Consider the following 25503-nt stretch of genomic DNA (forward strand, 5'->3'; position numbering starts at 1 on the left):
GAGTATTTTCCTCCTAAGTGACAAACCTCTGCAGCCAAGCAGCTCTTGATAGCAGGTTCTGCCCACTCAGCCAAAGACCTGCCTGGAAGACAACAGGGCAGCTTGCAGCCAGTGTGTGGGTCAATGCCATTGGTTCACGGTTATGCTAATAAGTGTTTGGAAAAAGGAGCAACACTATTGGCCCAAAATTATGAACTGAGTGCCACCACGCCTCCTGAAACGAAAATGGAAGTAAAGGCGGAACAGCTGAGCTAACTAATAATGTGCTTCCATTTCCAAGCCACCACTACCACAGAAGCCTTCTTGGGTCAGAAGCACAGGAATAGCCACAGGGGTGCCGCCTCCACCAATGCAGCAGGAGCAGTCCTAAGAGCCACTGCTTTAGCTGTCACTGGAGCTGCCAACGCCAACTTTGAAGCCACAGCCAATGCTGCCTCTGCCACCGCCGCTGTCTCCTCTGCTTGAGGTACAGCGGCTGTAGTTTCGCCGCCACCAATGCCAACGCAACAGGAGCCAATGGAGCCGCTGCAGAAGACGCCGCGGATGCCAACGCCAACAACACGGGAGCCACCAGAGCCAACGCCCACGCCACAGGAACCGCCGGCAGAGGCAATGCCACCGCAAACTCCAAGGCCGCAAATGTTGCAGCTAACACAGCGGCCGCCAATGGCAACCAATGCTGTGCTGCCAGAGCACAGGAACCTTTGGAGCCAGTGCAGCCACAAGAGCACGGAGCCGCCACCGCCACCTCAGCTGCTGGAGCACAGGATCCCTGGTAGCCTCTTTGGGAGTGGGAGTGTAGGAGCACAGAGCGTCGCCTCAGCCCCCAGAGATCAGGAACCGCTGGAGCCAAGGATGCTCCAAGAGCACAGGAGCCACAGGTGCCAGAACAAGAGAGTGAAAGTGCATGTAGTCGCCGCCTGCAGAACACTTTGAAAAAGGAGGTAGGTGCTGGGACCTACTCGGTAGGGTTTAGGCCCCCCTGGGGTGGGGAGGCAGTGGCTTCACTAGAGGTGGTCCTGGGAGGCTGGAGCTGCCACGTTAGAGATGGGCTCAATCATTGTAGGCATCTACCTCCACAGGGTTGGGGATGTAGCTTGTGAGTTTGGGGTTGTTGGGCTAGAGGCAAGGGGATGCCTCTGGTGTCTTGAAGCTGTGTGAAAGGGCAGATGCAGCCTGAAGATCAAACAGGTGGGGGGGGGGCCTCTGGGTGGGACTCCATTTTGTGAAGGAATAGGTGTGGGTCTCAGTGAAGGGATCTTAAAGAGAGATAAGCTCCTGGGGACTGGCAGTACTGTTTTGGTGTGATGTTGAAAGGAGTTGTCAAAAGGGTCCTAGCCTTCAGCTAAGGGGAGAGATTCAGTTTGGGGACATAAAGACTCCTTCTGGCACCTCCACATTCTCAGTCCTTCAAGCGACCTCCAGGAGCCAGGAGGTCACTCTCCCTGAGGGTCCCAGGTCAGAGTTTGTGGACTGCTCCCTTGGTAGGCAGGGTTTCCTCATCCCTAACTCCCCACAGAGGAGGATGACAGAGGGACATCTGCTGCTCCTCTGCCTTTTCACTCTCCCTTAGGCCCACCTGGAGCTTAGGCTGGCCTCTGGATTCATAGCCAACCTAAGTACCTGTATCTGTAGGGAGTGTTTATAGTTGTGGGGGCTAAAGGTAAAATTCCCACCTCTGGACTGTGAGCGAGTGCACACATATGACTATGTGTATGTGAAGACATGTGTCTGGAGAATGTATACATTAGAATGCATGTGCCTCTGTATCTGGTGTATGTGTTTGTGTGTGAACTGTTTTTGTGACTCTGTAATTGTGTGATGCGTTAAGTATGTGTGAATGAATAAGGCTATGATAGTGTGTGTGTTTGTGTGGCGTGTGTCAATAATCCTTCCCTTGTCAGCCCAACATCACTCAGTCTGGCACCATATTGCAGGCATATGTGGGTCTTTTGAGTTGTTGGCCCAAGATTATGCGTGGCTGTAGACCTTATGGGCCAACCTGCTCCTTGTGTGTGCATGGGTGTGCATGTGTGTTTTAGGGGCTGAAGCATGTAGTGGCAGCATTGAGCACATCTAGGGAGCTCTTTCCTATGTGGAGGCAGACAGGTTTCTAGAGCAGCCTGGACACTGGGATCTGTTTCTGCCCTTTGTGCAGGGGGTGTGTGTGTGTGTGTGTGTGTGTGTGTGTGTATGTATGTATATGTGTGTATTTTCCCTTTTTGTTTTATAAATCAGCTGCAGGGCTGGTTGTTCATTCTAATGTTTTCCAATAAGGGAATGTGCAAGGTATCTGGGCCTGGGTATTACATTCTTGAGTTTGATCATAAGATAAAGATCATAAACAAGAATCATAAAAATTGCCCACAAGCATTTCCTAGGAAAGTGCCATGCTGAAGATGGATAAGCCAACTCTCAATAAGTTCTGCATAACTTGTATTGTCTTCTCATTATAAAGAACAGTTTTTTTCATTGGTGCACTTGTTGGAGGAACTTAGTTACATTAGGAGACCTCATGTGTGAAAACATGGATTTTGAACCATGAGAATCACATTCAATGCAGTAAGGAGTTTATCCCAAGAGGCACCTGCGAACTGAGCAGATTTCAAACCTCATCTTTGCGCGCTGAATTTTGTGCTCATTGGTAGGAGTGATAAGGGGAACTGTAGCAGTTTTCTCTTCTGCCTGAGCACACTGTCTTGAATTTCCTTAAGTTAAGTTCATTAGGTTACTACCTAGCAGATGTGGGGTATAGAACAAAAGTATAAAAGGAGGCAGGTATACCTTGTATCAAATATTGGAAGTTTATAAATAAAAATAACAAAGGGTTCAGTAAAATATATTCCATGACAAAGTGCATTTCTTGCCAGATTTACCTCAGTGGACCTGTGTTTTGTTCAAATGTAGTATTTTCAGATGTCTTGAACTTCCATGCTGAAATGCAAAGGAGGTTCACCTCTCCTGCCCCTCTTCCCTTCCCAAGCCTGGCTTCCTGTGTCCTCATTGCTCCCTTATAGTCATTGAAGGTTCTTGCAGGCACATATATGGGTATCTTATCTCATGTGTCTAAGCTCTACCTATACCCCTTAGAAATACCTGCCCTTTAGCCACCACCAAATACAGGGGCTATCACCAGTGGGCTTGGGCTTGATTAATCGAGGGGACCACATTTCTTATTTGTAAAATGAAGAGGTGAATTAAATATATCTATTTATTTCAACTTAAAATGTCAAGGTATTTAGGAAAGAAATAAAAAGAGATTTTATTAAATTATTTAGGTTTATTCTTACTCCAGATGGCTATGAAATTATCCAATGTTAAATAGATAGTTTTTCTGTGCCAAAGTATCTACATAGTAGTTTAAGAACAGTGAATTGATTTTCAATTATCATATACTTTTTGTTTTGAGGGAGCTTAACTTAGGCTTATTGCAATTTCCATTGCTAGAGAAAATCAGTTTTCTTTTTTTTTTGACAAATCCAAAATACATGGGATGAGTCACTTATGTTTCCCTGATAGTCTCTTGGGGTACTCAATAAAAGTGTAAATAAAGTCAGATGACTTTGAAACAGAACATGATACTATTGAGATGTGTTTTTATTCTATTTGCAGATAAGATAAAGGGGGAAAATGAAACAGAATGAAATTTTAAAAAATTAAAACACAGTGTCTATTCTAAATTAAATTCATCCAAGAAATTCTGAATTTTTTTCTGTGTCTGTTGTGGGACGCACCCTTTGTACAGTTGTGGAATTTTTTTCTGGTCCACAGCTCTTCCATCAATGGAGGATGCTCTAGCCATCATGGCATACTTAGATTGTCCACCGTATTTCCTTAGTATTTAGATTACTCCAGATCCATTTCTATTTCCTCTGCGGATGCTCATCTATTTTTCTTTTTTTAATTCTTTCTGAGGGATAGGACAAGTCTTCTGGCATCAAAATAAAAAAGCTGAAATTTTTGACCTTAAGAGCTTATTAAGAGAGATTATTCAAACTTTAATATTGAACATATTCCACATTTAGGATTTTTATAATAAGAGATTTGGCAATAGATACAAGCTTCTGAATGAATTAAGGAAGAATCAAGTAGTGTGGAATAGCTGGAGGTTTGTGTGTTGTCTGGCGTTCAACTCAGCTCCTCTTTCCTTGGTTTCTTGGGATAAGAAGCTGAGACTACCATCATTCTCGTATTTAAATCTCTGAGCTGCCAAGGGGTACTTATAAGCTGCTGATGAAAGAGGCATTTCATTGCATATGTTTTGACACATGAGAATAGATTAGGGTGATTTCCAAAGAGCTTTCTTCACTCAGGGAGGACCACCAGATCATGTCACTCTGTAAAGTGCAGAAGGCAACAGGTTGGTGATAGGTTTCATTTGAGTTGTTCACTCTATTTACTAGTGTCTCTTTATTTCTGGCAAAGCTCAGCATGAGGTCAGTTACAATAATTATTTGTCACTAACATGGTAGCTTTTGCTCAGGGAGTAGGGTGAGGTCAGGTTTGGCAGATCACAGGCCACAGCTGCCAACCCCTAGCTAAATTGAAAATGCAACAGAAAATCTGTTTGAAGAGATATCTGATGGTTTTGTAATTGGAAATTATAAAAATGCAGAGCAACTAAAATACTCCAATTTTGGATGATTTTGAAACATCAACTTTAGCTAATTACAGAATTTCATTATAATCACCTTTTGTCCTTCTAGTGTGGAATCTTATGTTTTGAACATCTCATAAAAAAAAAAATTGGTGTGGTGAATTTCTAGACCCATGTGCTTTCTTTCACCTTCTATAAGAAAAAATTGCATTTGACTTCTTATCCTCTGAAAAGGCACAATTAGCATAAGCGTCTGGAAGAATGAAAGACACTGAATTCCCTTTAAGTATGTGTATGTGGCTGTGGACTGGTGTTTTTGTTAAGTCAGTGGAAAGGTTATGGAATCTACCATTCTTCAACCAAGGAAGTGCTTTTGGTGCCAAGCCCTGGTGAGCAGACTGTGCCTTTATATCTCTCTCCAACCTAGGACAGTGATCAAGACATTTTTATCAATGGGGTTTTTGCTCATAATAGAGCCTAAAATGGGAATCTGGTGGTCATGAAACTGCTGTCCAAGAAGTAGTGGAAGGTATGTTAATTTTTTTTCTATAGATATTCTTAGGGCATTCCACATTCCATGGAACACCAACGCTGCATCAAAAATCAGGGGAGTCATAGACCTCTCAGGCCACTTGCCTCTGAAAGAGGCTATAGCATGTTCAGGACTTACAGGCACCTGCTGGGCAGATATCTAATAATTTGGATTTTCTTCTTGCTCCCTCTCCAATCCATCTTTTCTATCACATTTCTTGTATTGGATTCTGGTATTATTTTGTATAGAAGAAAAGCTTGCATTGTTATTTCCCTACACTCTACACAGCAAGTTCTGGAAAGACAAAACCATGGAGATAGTGTATTCTTCACAAATTTGTGCTTCCTGTACTGGAAAATCGGGGCAATGCATATCAGTTCTGTTAAGCCTAGTTTGGTGATTTGACATCCTTTATCAGATATAAAGATTACCTTTATGCATATTTTAACAATAAGTTAGTGGCAAAAGAAAACATTTTTTAAAAGTGAATTTTTTAAAAAAATTATTATATGTTTCATAGGATCGAAACAGTGCCTCACATATACTAGCCAAGTGCTCTACTACTGAGCCACAACCCCAGCCCCAGAAAATGTTTTTAATATGAAAATGTTTTTCATATGGAGAATTCAGTTTTTGGATTTCAGTCTCCCATCAGTGACTATCATTTGAAAAGTAACAGTGGTTGTAGTTTTGACTGTTGTTTTAAATCACAATAAGAAACCATGGAATTGAGGTTGTTTTTTTTTTTTAATTGTGACGTGGAACTGGTGAATTATGTATAAGATTTTAGTTTAGTTCATTGATATTTAAAAATTTGGATTCTTTTCAGAAAGGCAAGATATACTATAACATCTCATTCCTCTGTATACCCATGATGAATCATACAATCTGTCTTAAATCCTGCATCTATAAAATGGGAATAATCATAGCATCTGCTCTATAGGTTTCTCATGAATATTAGTGGTAAAACACATAGGAATCCTTTAAAAAACTTAAGAATGTCCAGAGCTCAAAAATATTAGATCTTATTATAAGCTTTTCCAGAAAATATGTAATGTTGTACCACAAATTACCAACTTTATGACAGAGCTTTATTGAGGCTTAAATTATTGTTTTACCCAATGGAGCTGAAGTAATTGATTATACCTGTGTGCCAGATAGTTATAGGGTGCAGGCATTTTGATCAGGTTAGACATAGCTCTTGCTCTGATGGAGCTTACAGTTTGGTGGAGAATTCAGGTAGGGAGAGACAGATACAAATCACACTGATACCAATTTAATTATAATTTTAATTAGTGTGAAGTTACATGCAGGCCTCACCCATGTCATGAGTAGACAATAGAATGAGGTTACCCTCTGTGGAATGGGTTGGCTGTGAATTAAAATCTAAGAAAAGTAGAATGATGAAACAACCACAGAACACAGAAAATATCTTCAAAAAGCAGGAGTGAGATGGGATATCTGATCATATAGATTGAGCTTCTACACTAAAGAGGCAAAATGAGGCCCATGCTTGCTTTATTCATATCAGGGAACATCAATGGCCTTCCATAGAATGTTCTTCAAAAAAGGTGTGAGGTGGTCTGTCCAGTTCCCAATAGGTTACGCCCATCTCAGAAGCTACTTGTGAGGGATCTTCCTACTAGAGCAGAGATAAAGGTCATGTGCCTTTGGCAATCTATGGTGTGGGTGAGCCATGGATAGTTCCCAAGGCCAAACCTAAAATCTCCCTGGCTGCTATACAGAGGGAATCCCCTCAAGTAATTCATGGGTGGCTTCCCGCATGTCAGGTTTTATAGAGGAGTAAATTTTCCTAGTCAAAGTCCACCTCCAACCCCCACCCCAACTTGCCGCCTAATGTGGCTATAGCCCCCTTCCTTAATTCCTTGAAAGTACAGCTAAGGGTTGGCTCCAGGTCCTGGGAACTCAGGTTGATTTGGTCACTACTTCCTGTAAAGCATCAACTTGCCTCGTGTTGTCCAGGTATAACCAAAGAGGAGCCCATAACAGCAAAGGATACAGTCATACAGGTAATTTAGGGAATGAAGAGGTAACATGATAATGAAGAAGTGCCAAAGAAATAACAAGTAGTGGCTTCCTTTGACTTAAGGAGTGACAGTATTAAGACAATAGTTAGTAGTTTGGGTAGGTGTCTTTTCTCTTTTCCTTTGCTGTAACAAAACACCACACACTGGGTAATTTTATTTTAGAAAAGGCCTTTCTTTTATACAGGTCTGGAAGCAGCATATCTGTGATTGAGGGACTGCTTCTGGTGGAAGACTTTTTGCTGGGATTGGGGGTTTGGGGAGGGGGCTCAGTAAAGAGTTCCGCAGTGGCTAGGGGTGAGACAAAACAAGTTTACTTACATGGGTTGGTCTCTCTTCCTCCTTTTGTAAAGCTACTAATGCAGTTATGTGGGTCCCACTTTAATACTTTGAATTGCTTCTTGAGGATATCACCTGCACATACCATTAACAGATGACTTTTGTGATTATGTTCAATATGAGTTTTAGAGGGGACAGACACCCAGGCCATAACAGTGCATCCAAAGCAGACCAGAATATGAAATGGAGTGTTGATTGGTGGAATAGTGGGAAAGGAGAGCATATGGTGGACTATTAGTTGAGTTCTGCGGAAGGGGATAAAGTAGCTAACAGAGCAAGGCAAGGTTGGCTGGCATCTTTTCTGCTTTTGGCCGTGGGTAGAAGATGTTTGACATAAATGAACATGAGTAAATCTGTTAAATTATTACCCTGTGCCTTACCTACCTCTTTAATAAGACCATGAAGTGTGGCCTTTCCAGCTATAGTCAGGAGAGCTCTCAGTTTGCGCAGGAAGCCTAAGAAGATAGGATAGGTTGCTGACCAAAGTTTGGGACCAGGTTGGTTGTGAATGGGATTGTTGTTCAGATCTGGAAGCACAGATTTAGGACTTGGCTATTCTTGGTGCTGTTGCTTCGCGAACAAGAATTTAAGATTCTATGACTTTCCTAGGTCTCTGGAGCTAGTAATGCAGTTAGGAGTTTACAAAAACATAGTATTCCCATAGTCAGTATATACAGACTTGACAGATTGCTTGTTTTTCTGTTTTGCAGTTAATATCTAATGATGGAAGGAGTTAAAAGTCCAGATCAGGGCTTTAAGCCAGCATAGTGGAATGTAGTGGGGACAATCATACATTGGGATGGCCAATTAGGAAGCCTGAAGTGGAAAGCCATATAGTTAAGATGGAGAGGAGGAGGGATATATTTTGAAATTAGAGCCATTAGGTATTGAGGATAGATTTGAGGCAGAGGAAAAATAACCTGAATGTCACCAAGAGGCAGAAGATGAAAGAGATGGGGGACCACATGATCCAAGTGTTTTGGGGAGGCACAAGGACCCAAGTGGGATAGCCATCTGGAGCTCAGCTGCCAGGTCAGGACTGTACTCACCACCTGGTGCTCTGTTAAGTGAGTGGTAGTAATGGATGACCTGGTTTCTTGGCTTATCTCCTTGCAAAAAGAGGAAAATATTTTCCACCCTAGTAGGAAATGTTTTTGCTAGAGGAATTAAAAGAAGGAACTGTGGAGGGAATGAAAGAGATTGTTCTGTCAGTTTGGGGCTTGTTAGGGCTTGAACCCAAGAATTCGGTCTGCTGCAGAGTTGCAGCTGCTGACTAACATGGGAAATGCCCAGGTGGCAAACAATGGGACGTGAACAATGCAAGAGTTGGCCAGGGAGAGAGGCAGTATCACCCCACCCAGCTTATTTGCACTTTGGTTTTCCCTCCTTCTGATGTGGGATCCAGGGCACCAAGCATCAATGGTGGAAGAGCTGGTAGGCCTTGTGTGTGCGCGTGCGTGCATGTGTGCCCATGCTTGTGTGCAGAGTGCTTTGTGGGGCTCTTGTTTGATTTCATAGATTTTAGGACAGCCCCTACACTAACATCCTAGAGGAGAATATTGCTTGAGTTATACTTAAGGGATCTGAGAGGTAAATGTTGCCCCTAGAGTAACTCAGGTGAAGATACTTAGCTAGGGTGTGATGCTTTACTCATCGTGCCAGCCTATACTCACTAGTGGCTGTGAAATTGCACTGGATATCCTCTCTGGAACCCTCTCAGGCACAGCCTCCTTACAGCAGGGCTAAATTCTGCTTGTTTTCAAAGAGCAGAGGCTTGGTGCAGGGGAAACTCACTGGAGCAATAGATTTCACTTGTCTACTTGGCTGGGTGCATGTTGGAATTGATTGGAATCTTGCTCTGCATGCTTGTGCATGTGCATGACCCTTCTTGTACTCACATTGGAAATGAAGAGAAAGCAGGGATTTGGGTATTGCATCCATATGAACAGATATCAAGCACACAAACCTTCATTCGCATACAAGTGTTGTATGAACCTGTTGGAAATCTGTGAGGATAAGTCTCTCACCCAAAACCTCAGATTGTGTTTGCAGTGTGAATGGATGGATCTACTTAGGAGGAAAATATATTCATCAGAGCAATTGTGTTGATTAGGACCCTGATTATTTCACTGTGTGTTTTACCCAGACCTTTCATTTCTACCTTGACTTTTGAGATCCAACAAGAAAAACAACCTATGCCCTGCCTTGTTTTTGCTTTTCTCAGGGTTATTATTGGGGAAAAAATAAGCATAGTTCATAATTACATAGTACAAATAATTATATATTGTGAAATCATCATATTCCATGAAGCATTCTTCATTATTATCTTTGTGTGCAACATTGCCCATTTGTTTATTTTAGAGATAGTTCATGCATGAGTATATACTTTTGAGAAGGGTGAATGAGGAATCTAGAACAGATACATACATGTAGACAGATTTTTTATGTCCACATAGAAAAAAATACGTACTTTCTGTTTCAAATAACATGGGTGGGATAGACGCAGTGTTAGGTGTACCCTCTTGTAATGGAAGTCAGTATTGCAAGGTGCACATGGATATGGAAGATGCCTTATCTTCATTCAGTGTGTGTTCCAACACATGTGGTTCCCATCCCATGCTTCCAATAGTAAACAGCTTGTCCTTAGGTTTTCTTTACATAATTTGTCTCAGTTAGCTGAAGATATAATTAGTCATTATACATTTTGTAATTAGTTATTGTGGAGCTTCAAGGCATACTATTTTTGAAGGGATTTCCATATAGAAGTGTACCTTTAGTTTAGGTTACTAATTGAAAAATAATTATGTTGTAGGTCTGACTTAGATGGTTTCTGAAGGCTTGATATTATGAGATTGAACAAATCATGAAAATAATGATGATGAAATTGTTTGTTTCCAGTAATGGTGGATAATAAAATGGGCTTGATAGGTGGAAGGGATTCTGGGATGAAAAGTAGACTTAAAAAGTCTTTAGCATGTAAAATAACTGTGAAGCAAAAGTGTAATTTTGGAACAGGAATGAGTGGAATTTTTTAAAATTTAGAGAAAGAATTGTTATAACAATTAGAATTTTGTATTAAGTCAACATTAAAACTTGTTTAGAAAATTTTGCTTTAAATATATGAATATGTATTAACTCTCTTTCTTCTTGAAGCGGGGCAATAATAAAATATCAATTTCTTAAGATTATTTAAACTGCATAAATATTCTTTATAATGTTACCTTCCCATTAGTTTCTTAGGAAGAATAATGGTTATTTTCTTTTAAAAAATATTTGTTCTAAGTAGTTATACATGAAGCAGAATGCATTTCAACTTACTGTACACAAATGAGCACAACTTCTCATTTGCTGTACATGATGCAGAGTCACACACATGCAATCATACATCTACATAAGGTAAGATTGTAAGGTATGGGTTGGGGTTGTGGCTCAGTGGTAGAACACTTGCCTAGCATGCATGAGGTAATGGGTTCAATCCTTAGCACCACATAAAAATAAAATAAACTATTTTTAAAAAATAGTGTGATTTATTTAAATAAAAAAATATAAGGTAAAATATCACATATTCTTATTATTCTAGCTTTTCAGAAAGCAGAAAAATTAGAGAAATAGAAGTCACTAAAAGAGGACAAAATTTTGGCTGATATAGATACCATGAAATACAGACTGAGATGTTAAAAGGTCAGTATGAACTAAAATAACAATTTGCTGATAGTTATTTTCTATTATTAAATACCAAGCATTTAACATACAGATTGAGTTACAGTCATTTGATCAGAATCAAGAACCTAATATTATATTTTGTATTGATTTTATATTTGTAAATTTTATAGTAACAGGAATACCATATAAATGTACCTTCCAAAACCTTCTGTTATTTTTGAATACAGTTTCATGGAGTTTACAGAATACCTGAAAAATATTAGTAAGCTTCCCAAATAAAGAAGTATTCATACTTTAAAAACATATTTCACATTTCCATAATCTTCAGAATTTCAGGGACATAGGATCCAAGCTTCTCAAATGGAAGATGTCAAAACACATTGGATAAAGCAGATTCTTTTGCCATTATAATATTTTATTTTGTTACATTAAAAACAATAAATCATGAAGGTTTCTTAGCATCTTTGGGTGTATTTTTTGCATCTAGGATATTTTATTTAATATTTAATATTTATTTAATATTTATTTTATTTATTTAATTAAATGGGAGAAAAGAAAGAAATACAAACTTTCTACAATAGTGTTTTTAATTTAGGGCACTCCTTGGAGAAAATTCTCACAATCACAAAGCCATTTTACTTGCTACTCTTACAGGTAGAAGGAATACATGCTGTTTTCCTTTTGTCTGACAGGGGAACAGTAAGGAAACACCACAGGTCTGGCAATTGGTCACTGGAACTCAGGGAAGAGTGGGTGAGGCTATATGGAACCTGCATAGAAATCAGAGCTATCTCACTCAAGAAAGATGGGGCTTATTGAGTTGCAATCCAGCTAGCTCCATTCCTGAAATTTAAGCACACTTATCTTCATTTTGGATATCTTTTATCCAAAATTGGAATATTAACGAACATTTAGATAACCTTCTGATCATTTTGTTCCAAGTAATGTGTTACAAATGTACTTCAGCTAACTGGGTTAAAGTTTATTGTATTCTTAGTCAAAAATCATGTGTACAAAGGGCCTCCCAACTCCTTTTAAGGTATTATTTAGAAACTTCTAAAAACTTAAATTTCCGCATGAAAATGTATATAGGATTATGAGTTAATGTCACTGCCATTGGGCGCTCATATTGGAGCATGTGCCATGGCCCACCTTGCAGTGAAGAGCGCCCCCAAGAAGGCACTGGCAGCATGTCCCTGTACCAGAGACAAAGGTACCACAAGCCCAACACCCACATTAATCACCCTAGTGCCCAACTGCTTTGACACCAAGAGCTGCCATCTACCTGACAGTCAGAGGCAGCTCAGACCTCCTGCCACCCCCTATCTCCACTGGACTCCAGCCAACCTGTGCAGCCATCCTGCCCACCTGCCAGGAGGAGAGTGTGTGCTGTTCCCGCCCAAGGGGCCAGATCCCTGCAATTGCCATAGCTGCTGACTTTCAAACCCAACATCTTCCACCCTTCCCAGATGATCAGGAAACCTCTCTAGGTCAGCTGGTGCACCAGCGGGATCTGGATCCACAGCTTCAGTTCCAGCCCTCCACAGTATTCCCAAAACCCACGTACCAGGCACACAGTTTTAGGCCTATGCTTCCGGCATCTGGTGTGTGCACACAGACTTTGTACGTGCCCATATCCCTTCCTTGCACCACCCTGCCTCCAGCCCTGAGTTGATGGTTTTCTGAACATGCCTGTGGGTTTTCTACCCATTCCTTCCAAAGCTGCATCCTGGCAACAGGTCAGACATTGCTGTTCATCCAAAGCTGCTCTGGCAGCAGCAAAAGGCCCTCTGACCTCACTTCTAGAATTCCTAAATCCTGCCTTCCCTAGGCACTGCCATGGGTACTTCCCAGGATAAGGTCTGTCCATCATTCCTGCCCCTGACTCTGGGCTGCAAGGACCTGTCAAAGGGGTTCTGCATGAAACCTGCTCACAGTGCCCACCAACTTCCCTACACTACTTGGCCCCTCTGTGCTTCCTGGCCCCTCAAGACCACTTGCAGTTCATCCTGCTGCCATCCTGAAACTGCGAATCAGTGGTTGCGAAAAGTGCCTCCTAAGTGCTTGTCCTGGTTCCTGTGGACACTTCAATCCTTTCTGGGAGGTGTGGACATTTCCTCCATCATCCACATGCCTTGTCTCCTGAAGAAGATGTTGCTGTCAGCTGCACCTTTCACCAATTCCTGTAGCCCAGAACACCAACTCAGCAAATAGACGCCTTGTATGACGTAGGACCAGAAAGTCACTCATTGCCAGCTTATAGCACCATGGCCTACCCAAGACCCCTTCTGCCCAGAGAAGACTAAGAAGACTGTGTTCAGTGTGTTAAAGGAGTGGCTGAGCAAGTGGAAGATCCTGCAGATAGAGACCATCAGAGGCCCCCAAGTCACTGAAGCAGCACAATCTGCTTTTAGGATCCTGGTGGCCCACAGTCACCTGCCTTACTTTATGCCCAGGCCTGGGGCTCTTCAGGAAAACCTCTGTACCCAGAACTCCCAAGACAGCTGAGATCTCCCGGGCCTACTGTATAAGCTCCTGTTCCAAGGGAAATGTCATTAGCAGCTCCTATAGCTCCACCTAAAGTCTCCCAGCCGTGAAAAGGAGGGCTCCAGTCCCATCCAGCTGTGAGTTACCCCTGGGATGCTCTTCATACCCAGGGATTCCCCTGAAGAAGGTCCAGTGTAAGAAGGTGGCAGAAGGCAGGGCAGGACATCCATTACCGAGGAAGAAGTGCTCATCCACAGCAGACACTGGTAAGCCACGGATACAAATTTTCCTCTGCTGCCACGCCAACGAGGGAAATTTCTGAGGCTGCCACCAACTCTAGAACTGGCTTGTCCAGTCACCGCTGAGAACCTAGACTGGGAGAAGGAGAAAGTTCTATATACATCAACTGCCTTCTGATGGGTGAGTTCTAGACCATCTGGGACAGCTGTAACCATGTCCCCACAAGCCCATGCATAGCAAGGGGCAAGACCTCTGGCATCACTGTGCCTTAGCCAGACTTTTCCCCACCACACCAGCACTGCCACCATGGAAGCCTCCACACCAAGGTGGGTGGGCTGTGCTCTCTCCTCCCACAGACACCATCCCACCTCCAACCTTAGCCTCCCCTTCTTTCCTAGCCTGCCATTTGCTTCTTTGGCCCTTCCTCCCAAGCCTTCCCCCAGCATATTGGCAGGCTTGGCTCCACAGCCAGTGGTCCCCTTTGGGGTCACCCCCTTGAACACCACTATGCCTTCACAGTCCCCCCAACTGGGGCCTCCATCTAGCTTGGGTAGGAGCTTCCTTCCCACTCACCAGGGCCCAAAGCCCAACAGTATTCTCAAGGCTTCACCTGTATGTAGCTCCAGCTGGCCAGCTCTAAGGGTATAACAACACACTCCACACGGGAAGCCACCTCACATCCTTAGAGCCACCATCCCACCAATCCCTGGAGTTCCTGATGGGAAGAAGCTCAGAGCCCCCATCTTTGCCAGCTGTCAGCAGTTTGGATACCTGGGAGTTCCAGGTCTAGGAGCAGCACCATTCCCATCCTTGACAGCAGGCCCCACAACCTTGGGCAGCCCAAACCTCTCAGTCCTTGTGGCTGACAAACAGAAATCCCACCCATGGTGTCCATGCCAGCTCCCAGACACAGGCTGCAAGGCCCACTGGTGCATCTAGTACATCAGCCTCTGCCTCTGTAGCTGCCACCCAGAGGCCAGGGCCTGTGGCCAGAGTTTGTCCAAAGAACAGGCAGCTCCAGTCAACATGAGACAAAAAGGTTCCTCCCCCTAAAGGCTGCCAGTGTCAGTTACCTCAAAGCCAACTGGGAGGACAGACTTGTCACCAGGTCCGATGTCTCACATAGCAGTAATGAGAATTTACTCAAAATGTAGGGGAATCCAAAACCAGAGAGCACCATAAAGCAAACTTGGGACAGAACACCTACACTGCTCCTAGCCAGAGCATCACCATGATGCCCAAGAAACACAGACCAAGAGCAAACAGGTGCAAGGAAATACTGGAGTTCCCACCCTGAGTGCCATCCCTCAAAGTCTGCCCTCCCAGAAATCCCTAAGCTCACATTGGTGGACCAGCACCAACCCAAGAAAGGCTACCTATTCGCTCATTTGTCCTGTGACATCAATGGGATCTGGGAGTCCAAATTTGCTCCCAGATCTCATATGAGACTTGGGGCCATTTGCATCTTCCCTCAGAGAGGAGGGAATCCAAGCAACAGACAGCAACATGGGACAAGCTTAGGAGAGAACAACTCCAGTGCCCCTAGGCAGAGCACCACAGTGAGGACCAAGAGACACAAAGCAAAGCACAAAACAGAGCAAAGAACCACTGGTGTTCCTATAGTCACTGCCGCCTCTAAAGCCTGCCCAAGCAGAAACTCTTAAGCTCTCTTGGGGGAGCCAGCACCACATCCAAAAAGGTCGCCTCTACTTGCAATCTGTCTCATTGCCACCAATGGGGTTTGGGGGCCCAGACTAGCTCTAGGATCTCATATCTGCCTTTGGGGCCATGTGTATCTTTTCTCAAAGAGGAAAAACAAGAAGCATGAGACAGCACGAAGGAGCCACCTTGAGCCTCAATACCTACAGCCCCACAAAACATACCATCCCTGTAGTGATCACCTTACAAGGGACATGAAACAACTATGTTCTTGGAGCAACAGGGGTCACTCCTTTAAGTCCCAAAAGGGCCCCCCCTCAAAGAAACCCTCAAGTCCACCCTGAGGCAACACAATGAACAAGTATGCATATAGCTACACATGTGTCCTGGCCTCTCACTCTGGCATCCCTGCTTCTCATGGGTGCACATTAAAGAGGAAACTGGCCTTTAGGGTCCCATTTTCATCTGGATAGGGCTCTTCTGGAACCAGGAGCCCTGGAGCAGCCACCAGATCCTCCTCTTCCAGGTCAGGATCCACTCCTGTGGGGTCCAGGAGGAAAATGCTGCCCTAAGCCAACATCCACCTTCCCCCTTGCAGGACCTGGTGTGAGCCCTGTTCAGGCACATACCACCTGACCTCTGATCCTGGGGCAAACATGAGGCTCACAGACACAGCCTCCCATTCCAACCTACTTCCTAGGCAGCTTTGCCTCAAAACTGTCTAAGAGGAAGTGGGGTCTTATTTGACCCAGTGGTTGGGGTCCTTAACACTACACACTCAGGCCCTTGGCCTGGTCTCTCTAGTTTCTTTGCAGTTTGGAACTCTTTGGTGTTCTTTGGGCTTTGGCCATTTCCTTGATCTGGGAATGTGAAAGATGGCAGATCTGGGGTACCAGAGAGTAAGAAGAAATGGAATGTAAACAGAGGAAGTAGGCTTTTGGGGAGATCTTTGTTGTCCTTGTTAACTGTGGTATTACAATAGATTAAGGACCTGCTATTTTCTGGGTGCTGTGCTGAGGTCTTTGGTTGCATGACCCTCCTGAACCCTCCCTCCTCCATGGTTCTTAATTTCATAGATGAAGTAAACCAAGAAAGGGTTTCTTCAAGTGCATACAGCAAGAAAGCAGCAGCTCAACCTCTGACCACAGTCCACGGTGATGGATCTTGCTTAGATGAACCCCCTTACTCAATTGGGGTACATTAGAAAAGTAGGGCGCCTAAGCCTTACTCTAAGAGCCACCTTACAAAATCCATGCATTTCCTTTTTGTGCCAAGTACAGAGTCTGGGAAGCCGACTGTGCTGGTCCTTTCTTTATATCCTAGAAATTTCTCCCCAAGATAAAAGACTCAATGGGTTTCAGCTCTACAGGCACAGGAATGTTGGCAAGGGTAGAGCCAGGGACTACCATGTCCTAAATTCAGAGACAGGTGCCTCCCACTATAGTTGGGCCATTCACCATGTCAGCACCATCACCTAAGATTAACTTGGAAAGAGTTGGGAAATTTTTCCTGGAGACAAAGCCTTCCTCAGAAACTGAGGAATCCCATCACTTGATCCATACTATCCTGGCACAGACTCATACCAGCATCACAGAGCAATGTTGCAGCAGCTTAACCATAAGAGGCCTCTTCTTCCTGCAATATCCCTTCAGCGCCCTCTAGTGAGGAAGCCCACATTATTCACAGTATAAATGGGAAATGGTTTAAAAGCTAGGCTATTGTGGAGGAGCAAACAGTGAAGAAAGAAAACAATTGAGACCAGAGCCAAAATTAATGAAATTGAGAATAAAAATAACAGTACAAAGGATCAATGAAACAGAATTGTTTCTTGTAAAAGATAAACAAGATTGATAAGCCCCCATGCAAACATAACCAAAAGAAAAACAGAGAAAAAGCCAAGTTTATAAAACTAGAGATGAAAAAGGGCCCAGGCTAGCTCTAGTATCTCATATCTGCCTTTGGGGCCATGTGTATCACAAAGAGGAGAAACAAGATATCACCAGCACAGAAATCCAGCAGATCATTAGGGACTATTTTGAAAACGTGTACTCCAATACAGTGAAAAGAAAAAGTCAGAAGAAATGGATACGTTTCTAGATATATATGATCTGTCAAAATTGAATCAAGAGGAAATAAAAATAACTTGTAATGAGATAGACACAGTAATAAAAACCCTTCTATCAACTAGGGGTAGGGAGTTCAAGAGAAGAATAAGGAGATGGTGTGGGTGGGGAATTCATACAGAGCTGGAGACAGACAGGAGTGAGGAGATCAAGTGAACAGACTGCATGAGGAAGGCCAGGCAGTGGGAACCCTGTGGGTTAAGGCAGAAAGAATGATACCTGTGAGCATCTCAGGATGCAGAGAGGGAGAAGAACGGGATTCAGAAGGAAAGGAAGATTGAGCCATACCATGGAAACAGCCAAAGTTGGCAGGATGGCATCATCCCTCCCCCTGCCCTCCATCCCTCAAGTCTATTTGCATCTGTGCCTTAAACTTCCCAAAATACTACCATCCTCACCATCATCACTGTCCCAATTCCAGCCTCTCCCAGCCTCACCTCCTCCCTGCCTTGCCCAAAACAAGTTAAAAAATTCAAATCCACCAGCTTTTAAAATATAGCTCTTTTCCCTGTACCTTTTCCTTCCATCTGCTTGTAACTTGTACTCCAAGTCAGCTCTATAGGGGCAGTTGTGTTTGCCACACAGGCTCTTTCTTCTTTAGAGTTGGAGAAACTGAAGCCAAGAGAAGTAATTTCTATTTCTATTTCAGATCTTGATCTATACCACCTCCAGGAAGCCCTCCTGACCACCCCACTACCCTGTCAGGTTGGGTTTCCTGGTTATTTGTTTTTATATAACTATGTTTGGGGGGCTGTAGAGAACTGGCCTCAGGTTGTCACTCTTTTTCAATTTGTTTGGTTTAGTCAATGCCTTTCTATCTCACAAAGCATGCAGAAGATGCCAGAGAAACAGTGAATGAGTGAATGTCAGTTTAGGTTCTTGTAACAAGTGCCAGGAAGAGGTGTTAGTGGAACATGGAGGGAGAACCTCATGGTCCCCACATGGGGTATGAAGAGTTTTGGAAGCTTCTAGAAGGAGGTAATGACTTGACTGGAGCTTGAAACTTGAGTTGCAACTAGAACACACAGGATCGGACTTGGTGGGAGGCTCTGCATAAACAAAGGCATGTAGGTGATCCCCAGCCCCCGCCAACTTCAGAAACCTGGGTTCAAGGACTAATGGCGAAGCCCTCTGGCCCTAGTCCCATAACCCCAGGTGCCTTTGAGGCAGTCAAAGTGGTAACATCCATCCTCTGCTCACCCCCCTTACTCCAGTGGTTACCATGGGGCATTTGATTCACCTATCATTTGCCCCACTATCCCACAGTGAGATTTATTTTTAAGTCACCTTCAAAGTCCTCCAGGCTTCCTGATTTAGTCACCCTGTCTTCTGTGACTCTTTTGTAAAGGTAAAATTGGGATCCCTGGAGGACTGCAGCCCATGAACCTCACTGGCTCAGCCTCATTTACCCCATTATTGTTGCTATTCCTCTCTCCCCACCAAGTGGCAGAGGCATCTGTTTTGGTGCTTGAGTTCTTTGCACCAGGAGTTTAGAATAGACTTGTTTATGTAGAAGAATACAAAAATCCAACACCCAATGTTTCTTCCCATGTTCCTGGTCTTTGACAAAACAATTCTAGTTGGATAATAGTGTAATATTTCAGGGACCTATTTAAAGACAGTTTTTTCCTTTGATTCTAGCATATACAGACTCCATGCTCTATTAAATCTTTTTCCCCCTTGGTCACAGGTTCATTGTTACAAGAAGGGCAGTCAGTGAAAATTCTTTCTAGGGAGATAGTATGGGTTTAATATTTCCCATACTTACAGATTACAACAGAGATTCCCCAAACATTTTGCGTCTTCTGTGTATCTCACATCTCTTCTCATTATCTGGACTACAAATCTGCCAATTTCCCCATCCATGCAAATTGCCTAAGGATAGAGACCTCCAAAGAGCTCAAACAGCAAGGAAACCAAAGAGCCAGACCAGGGCCTCTGTAGGAGTGAGAAACCTCACCAGAGAGCCAAATAAAATGACAGCCTCCTGCCTCTCAACTCTGAGGGCAAAGCTGCCAGGAAATGGGTGGGAAAGGGATGCCTCCACTTCTCCCAGGATCACAGAGGTCAGGGTGAGACTTGTGGTATGTGTCTAGAAAGGGCTGACACCAGGTCACATGAGGAAGAAGGTGGATGCTTAGTGAGTAAAACGTTTTCTCTTGGACCCCTGCCCCAGGAGTGGATCTTGCCCTGGAAGAAGATGGTCTGGTGGTTGGTCCAGGAGGCCTTGGGTGGATGAGCAACGGGCCCTAAAGATGAGGTTTCTCTTCACTGTGTCCCCATGAGAAGCAGAGCTGCCAGGGTGAGAGGCTAGTACAGATGTGCTGGCCTACATGCAGCCTTGCTTGTGGTGGTGCTGCTGCCCCAAAGCAAACTTGTGCATTTCTTCTTGAGTGGCCCTTTGGGGATGACACTGAAAGTAAATGCATGGGTGGTTCCAAGCACACAGTTGGTCTTTGTCCTATGTAACTTGGTCCCCATGGAAATTCTCTGACTAGTGGGACCACAGTTGTTCAGACCCAAGCTTGATTCATAGATCTGTCTTATGCTTGGGAGTCCCTCCTCTTTGAAAGGAGATGTTCATTACCCAAAGGCAGATATCAGATCTGGGGTAAAGTCTCTGTACTACCCTTTCACCGAGGCCACTGCCATGGGCACAGACATGTGGTTTTCCTTCAATGGTGCTGGGCCCTGAATGGGACTTGGGGATTTCTTGAGTGAGCCTTTGTATTGAGCAGAATATGTAGGGGCGCCTGTGCCTCCATGCACAGGTTTGCTGTTTGTCCTTTGTCTCTTGGTCACTGGAGGTGCTCTGGTTAGAGGTGCTGCAGGCTTTCATGCTCCAGACTTGCCCCATAGCACTTTCTGGTCCTTGGGGGACCCTCTTCCTTTGAAGCAGATGATCAGTTCTCCAAAGGCCAGTATCAGTGTGGAAGCAAGTCTGTGCTACCAGATCCCAGTGATGTCATGGGCATGGACTTAAAAATGCAAGCAGCCTTTCTGGGTGAGGTGCTGGCCCCTGAGTTGAACTTAGGGGTTTATACTTGGGCAGACATTGGAGATGCCACTAAAATTAGAAGCACTTATAGCTAGGGTGTCAAAGTTGGCCCTAAGCTGGACCCATGAAGCTCAACAAAGACCAACAGGGGAGAGAGAAAGCAAGTGTAGTCTTCTACCAGAGCCTGGGATCAGAAGCCTTTAAATCCAAAGCTGATGGATGCCATCCTTTCCCCTTTGAATGTGATAGTTGTCAAGTGAGTCACAGTCATTTCACAGGAGCATTGCTAGCACAGCTAGGCATTTGAGAGGAATGAAAACTAGGATAGGAGGGTTTTGATTGGGAGTGGATATTGGGATGTTTAATGCAATTGTATTTCTAGAAGGTAAACCCTGATGAGCATTGCTGAAAATATAGAACCATCTAGAGGACTGAAATTTGGATGATAGATCTATCTATCTATCTATCTATCTATCTATCTATCTATCTATCTATCTATCTATCTATCTATTTTTTGTACCAGATATTGAATGGAGGGGTTCTTAACCACTGAGCCTGTGCCCAGCCTTTTAAAAATGTATTTATTTAGAGATAGGGTCTAGTTAAATTGCTTAAGGCCTCATAATTTGTGGAGGCTAGTTGTGAACTCCAGATCCTCCTGACTCAGGCTCTCCAGTGCTTGGATAACTGTTGGTTAATATTTTTGTTAGGGAATCCCCAAGATTAGGGAGAGTGGGTCATAAAAGAATTGTTTGTTATTGTAAAGGGCTGGGGGTTATAGTTTAAATTAGTCTAGTAGTGTTCTTAAATAATGACACCATGGATCACTGAGGGATTTCTATGGTCCTAGTTCAGTCACACTCTTTTCTTGCTTTGTGAAACTGAGATAAATATTTCTATAATGATACACCACAGGACTCCACGTCTTGACTGGTAACTAAAGATTTGTTAGTAGTGTTTTCAAATATGAAACTATAGATGAGTTATCAAGTGACGTGTTTTGTCTAGGAATCATTTCCTTCCAAATCATTCCAAAGAGGTCATACTGGAAGAGGATCTAGTCATTGCAATACTGACCAGCTCATCAGTAATTTTCATAATTTCATCCTCTGTGTATAATCATGCAATAGAATGTGTTTGGGAAAGTATCAGGCTTAAAATTGAAACAACTAAGATATTTATTTGCCACCTATGAACAATCTCCAGCATCAGTGGCCCAATTTGGCTGCTTACAATCTGGGCAGCATATTACCAAATTCCCTGTGATGGAGGAAGATTGTCCCTTAAAACTGGAGATCCAGCCCACTGGTGAGGGGCTGGGGTCAGAGCCTGAGGGTTGCTGGCCTGATCTGGACCTTGACCCCGTGGAGCAAGCTGGAGAGGTATCTCTGGCTACTCTAAGAGCCCTGGAAGCACCTTCCAGTCCTTTCTCCTTTCTTCCTACACCATCCCCTTCCCAACCTTCCCTGACTCCTCCCTAAACCTGACTCTGGGTTCCAGATACAGGGTCATCTGGGCACTGGGCCTCTGAGCTCTGGGCCTCTAGGCAACAGTGCAAGGCATGCATACATTGCAGAAGTCTGGGGAGAGCCAGACTGGCCAGACTCCACCCATCTGGACTTGGGGAAAATCAGCCTTTTTGGAAAATACCCTCCTAGATCTATCAAATTTAGCCTGACATTGGCTTCTTCCAAGAGATTATCAAGAAAGGAAAAATATAAGTTATCAAGTTTTGTCTTGCTAAAGGGTAGTATGAGAAAAGACAAACACGTCAGAGTTGGTAGAGCTGGATTCAAATCCCTCTTTACTGCATGGCCTTGACCAGGGTACAGAACTAGGTATAACCTTGGTTTTGTATCTTGTAAAATAAATATACTAGGATGGTAAGCTGTGGGTAAATTAAGCTCTTGAACACTACCTCAATTTGGGGGCCAGGTAGGCATTCAGCATTATTTCCATGCAGAAATATAATCTGAGATTAAAGGTGATACATTTAGAAATGCACCTTTGGAAGACAACTGACATGTGAGGTGGGGAGTTGAAAATTACTGCATGTTTTTAGATGAAATAAAAATATATGGAAGATTTTAAGCCAAAGCATGAAATGTCGGGTTGGGATCATGGTATCATAGGCTGTTTTCAAATTTGTTTAAAATTACATTGATCAGCATCCACTTATCAGAGAAAACATTCAGCTTTTGTTTTGGGGGGGATTGGCTTATTTCACTTAACATGATTTTCTCTAGTTCCATCCATTTACTTGCAAATTCCATAATTTTATTCTTCTTTAAGGCTGAGTAGTATTCTATTGTGTATATGTACCACATTTTTTTTATCCATTCATCTGTTGAAGGGCATCTAGGTTGGTTCCATAGTTTAGCTATTGTGAATTGAGCTGCTATAAATATTTATGTGGCTGATGATGCTGATTTTTAAGGAAGAAAGAAATAACTTTGGTTTGTGTCGAATGGTGTGAGGGGAGGGTTGGGGCGGTATGGATTGAAAGAATGGTAAATGAGACAGACATTATTACCCTATACACATGTATGATTACACTACTGGAATGACTCCGCACCATGTACAGCCAGAGGAATGAGAAATTGTGCTCCATTTGTGTAAAATATGTCAAAATGCATTCTATTATCATGTATAACTAATTAAAACAATTAAAAAATAAAAAAGAAGAAAAAAATTACAATGAGCTAAATCTATATAGTTTGAGCCTTCTAGGATATCCCCACCTCTGTCACATGCACATGGAGCACTGTCCACAAGTTTTTACGCTTCTTTACAGTGTCACCAAATATATCATTATATGTATATACACATACATGCAGATATACATTATGTAATATTTTGTTCCTTTGGTCTTGTTTTGGGATCTTCTGAAAATAGAATCTCATACTCTCATATACATTCTTTTGCAGCTTTCCCTCATGAAGTTGCACCCCTTCAGCTGAACATCAGGAAGAAGGAAAAACCAGACAAGCTTGAGGGCCAGAAGGACGCTAGGCCTGCTCCAGTCACTCTGGAAACTGACTAGCCTGCACACACCCACAGCATGAGGAAACATCAGCCCTGCTTCAGCGACTTGGGGGCTGGCTAAACAACACACAGTAAAAGATAAACTGACCAACAGGATAAATGGACTGTTTCATCCTCTAAGACAGCTCTTATACTGTGATGTATTGCTACCCCTTACTTCTATCATATATATAGTCATTTCCTTGGGCTTTACTAAAGGATTGATAAAGTCAGAAACATAGTTAACAATATCAGAAAGCTAGCACATGTACCAGTTCAAACCTGAAAGGCATTAAAGCTTGGCTTCCAAGCTCAGTATTTGGAGGATGGTTTTCTATTCTTGGTGGATTCAAAAACTCAAAAGCATTATGCCCTTACCTTGTTTATTGTTTCCATGTGTGTCTCCCCTTTACATTAAAACCATAGAGTCTACTACAGAAGCAGCAGTTTTAAAAAAGACAACAACTAAAATCATAAAGTTAAGCCAAGAAGATAATAATTGTCTTTAATCTAAAGGATTAAATAATGAGCATCAAAGGGGGTAATGTTGTAGTCCCCCCCCCAAAAAAAATACTTAATTTTAACATAGAATCCTCTCTCCTAGTCAACAAGATCTTTTTTTAAAATGTCAGCAGGAGTTCTGAAGAGCTCATTGTAGGTTGAGCTCTTTGTTGTAGAGGCCAGGTTTCTCTTTCTTGTGAAAGTTAGGTCTGCAATCAACTTGTTGATGTGCAAGTTACTGTTTTCTTAAAAAACTTGTGAAATCTCTGTCCAGCCTAAGAAAATGGAACAAAAAGTATCTGTTATGTTAACCACCCTGTTTTGTTAACTACCCACTGAGTATAAATCTCAAAGAATATCCAGACTCTGGATCCAGAAATTCTACATTAGCCCCTCTGGACCACTGCAGCTTAAATAAACCTGCTTCCTGAAAATTTCTCAGGTGTTCAGACTCATATGTCATATACCAAAGTCTGCTTGAAATGCTAGAATGTCCCCATTCTTGAAGGGCATACAGAGACAGTCTCTCTAAATCTGCCATAATATGAATTCTATGCAAAGTCATTAATCACAAAAAACTAAAGGGAGATGGCACTATAGTGACCTGCTGGATGTAAAGTCAATGTTGTATGATAAAACTCACATTGTATACATATATTAAATTATTGTGATATACCCCATAAAGATATGTAAATGATACATCTGAATTTTTTTAATCTGTGGGAAAATGTGATTTGTTTGAAATCCGAATGCCAGGTTTTCATTTTATGTTGTTTCTAATATGCTGTAATTATGTTTAATGATATCATTACATTTTTAGATCTGAAAGACATCAGCATTATATATTGTAAAGAGGATTTTGTTAGTAAAAGGGGTATGTTAGAGATTAGAATGTATGCTTTGCCACTTTAAAAGTTAACATGTTGAATTAAATACTTGAATTAGTGTTATGTTCCATCTTCTCCTATGCAACTTTTTAAAATATTTTGTTTTTTGATGTTTAGGTACACATGACAATAGAGTGTATTTTGACATATTATACATACATGGCGTATAACTTATTCTACTTAGGATCCCATTCTTGCAGTTGTACATGTTTTGGAATTACTGGTAATGTATTCATATATAAACATCTTGACTTAATCTAACTTTATTTTAAAATTTATATGTAGCCTAAATTTTTAAAAATAATTCATATGTTTTGAAACTGATTGGATAATTCCCATATATCTTATCCTTTTGTTAGTAGTATCTGATGTTTTAAAACAGTTCCTTAAAAATAAATCCTTAAACAT

The 25503-nt window shown here is 42.6% G+C and overlaps 1 long non-coding RNA gene across 1 annotated transcript; it reads left to right on the forward strand.

Moving 5' to 3' along the window:
* The first annotated feature begins 252 nt into the window (after positions 1-252).
* LOC139704758 (uncharacterized) lies at positions 253-24907 on the forward strand. Its single transcript, XR_011706742.1, has 2 exons — positions 253-944; positions 23611-24907. It is a non-coding gene; the product is annotated as an uncharacterized lncRNA (long non-coding RNA).
* Positions 24908-25503: the final 596 nt, after the last annotated feature.

This window comes from Marmota flaviventris, chromosome 1 (assembly GCF_047511675.1).
Source record: "Marmota flaviventris isolate mMarFla1 chromosome 1, mMarFla1.hap1, whole genome shotgun sequence".
Classification (NCBI taxonomy): Eukaryota; Metazoa; Chordata; class Mammalia; order Rodentia; family Sciuridae; genus Marmota; species Marmota flaviventris.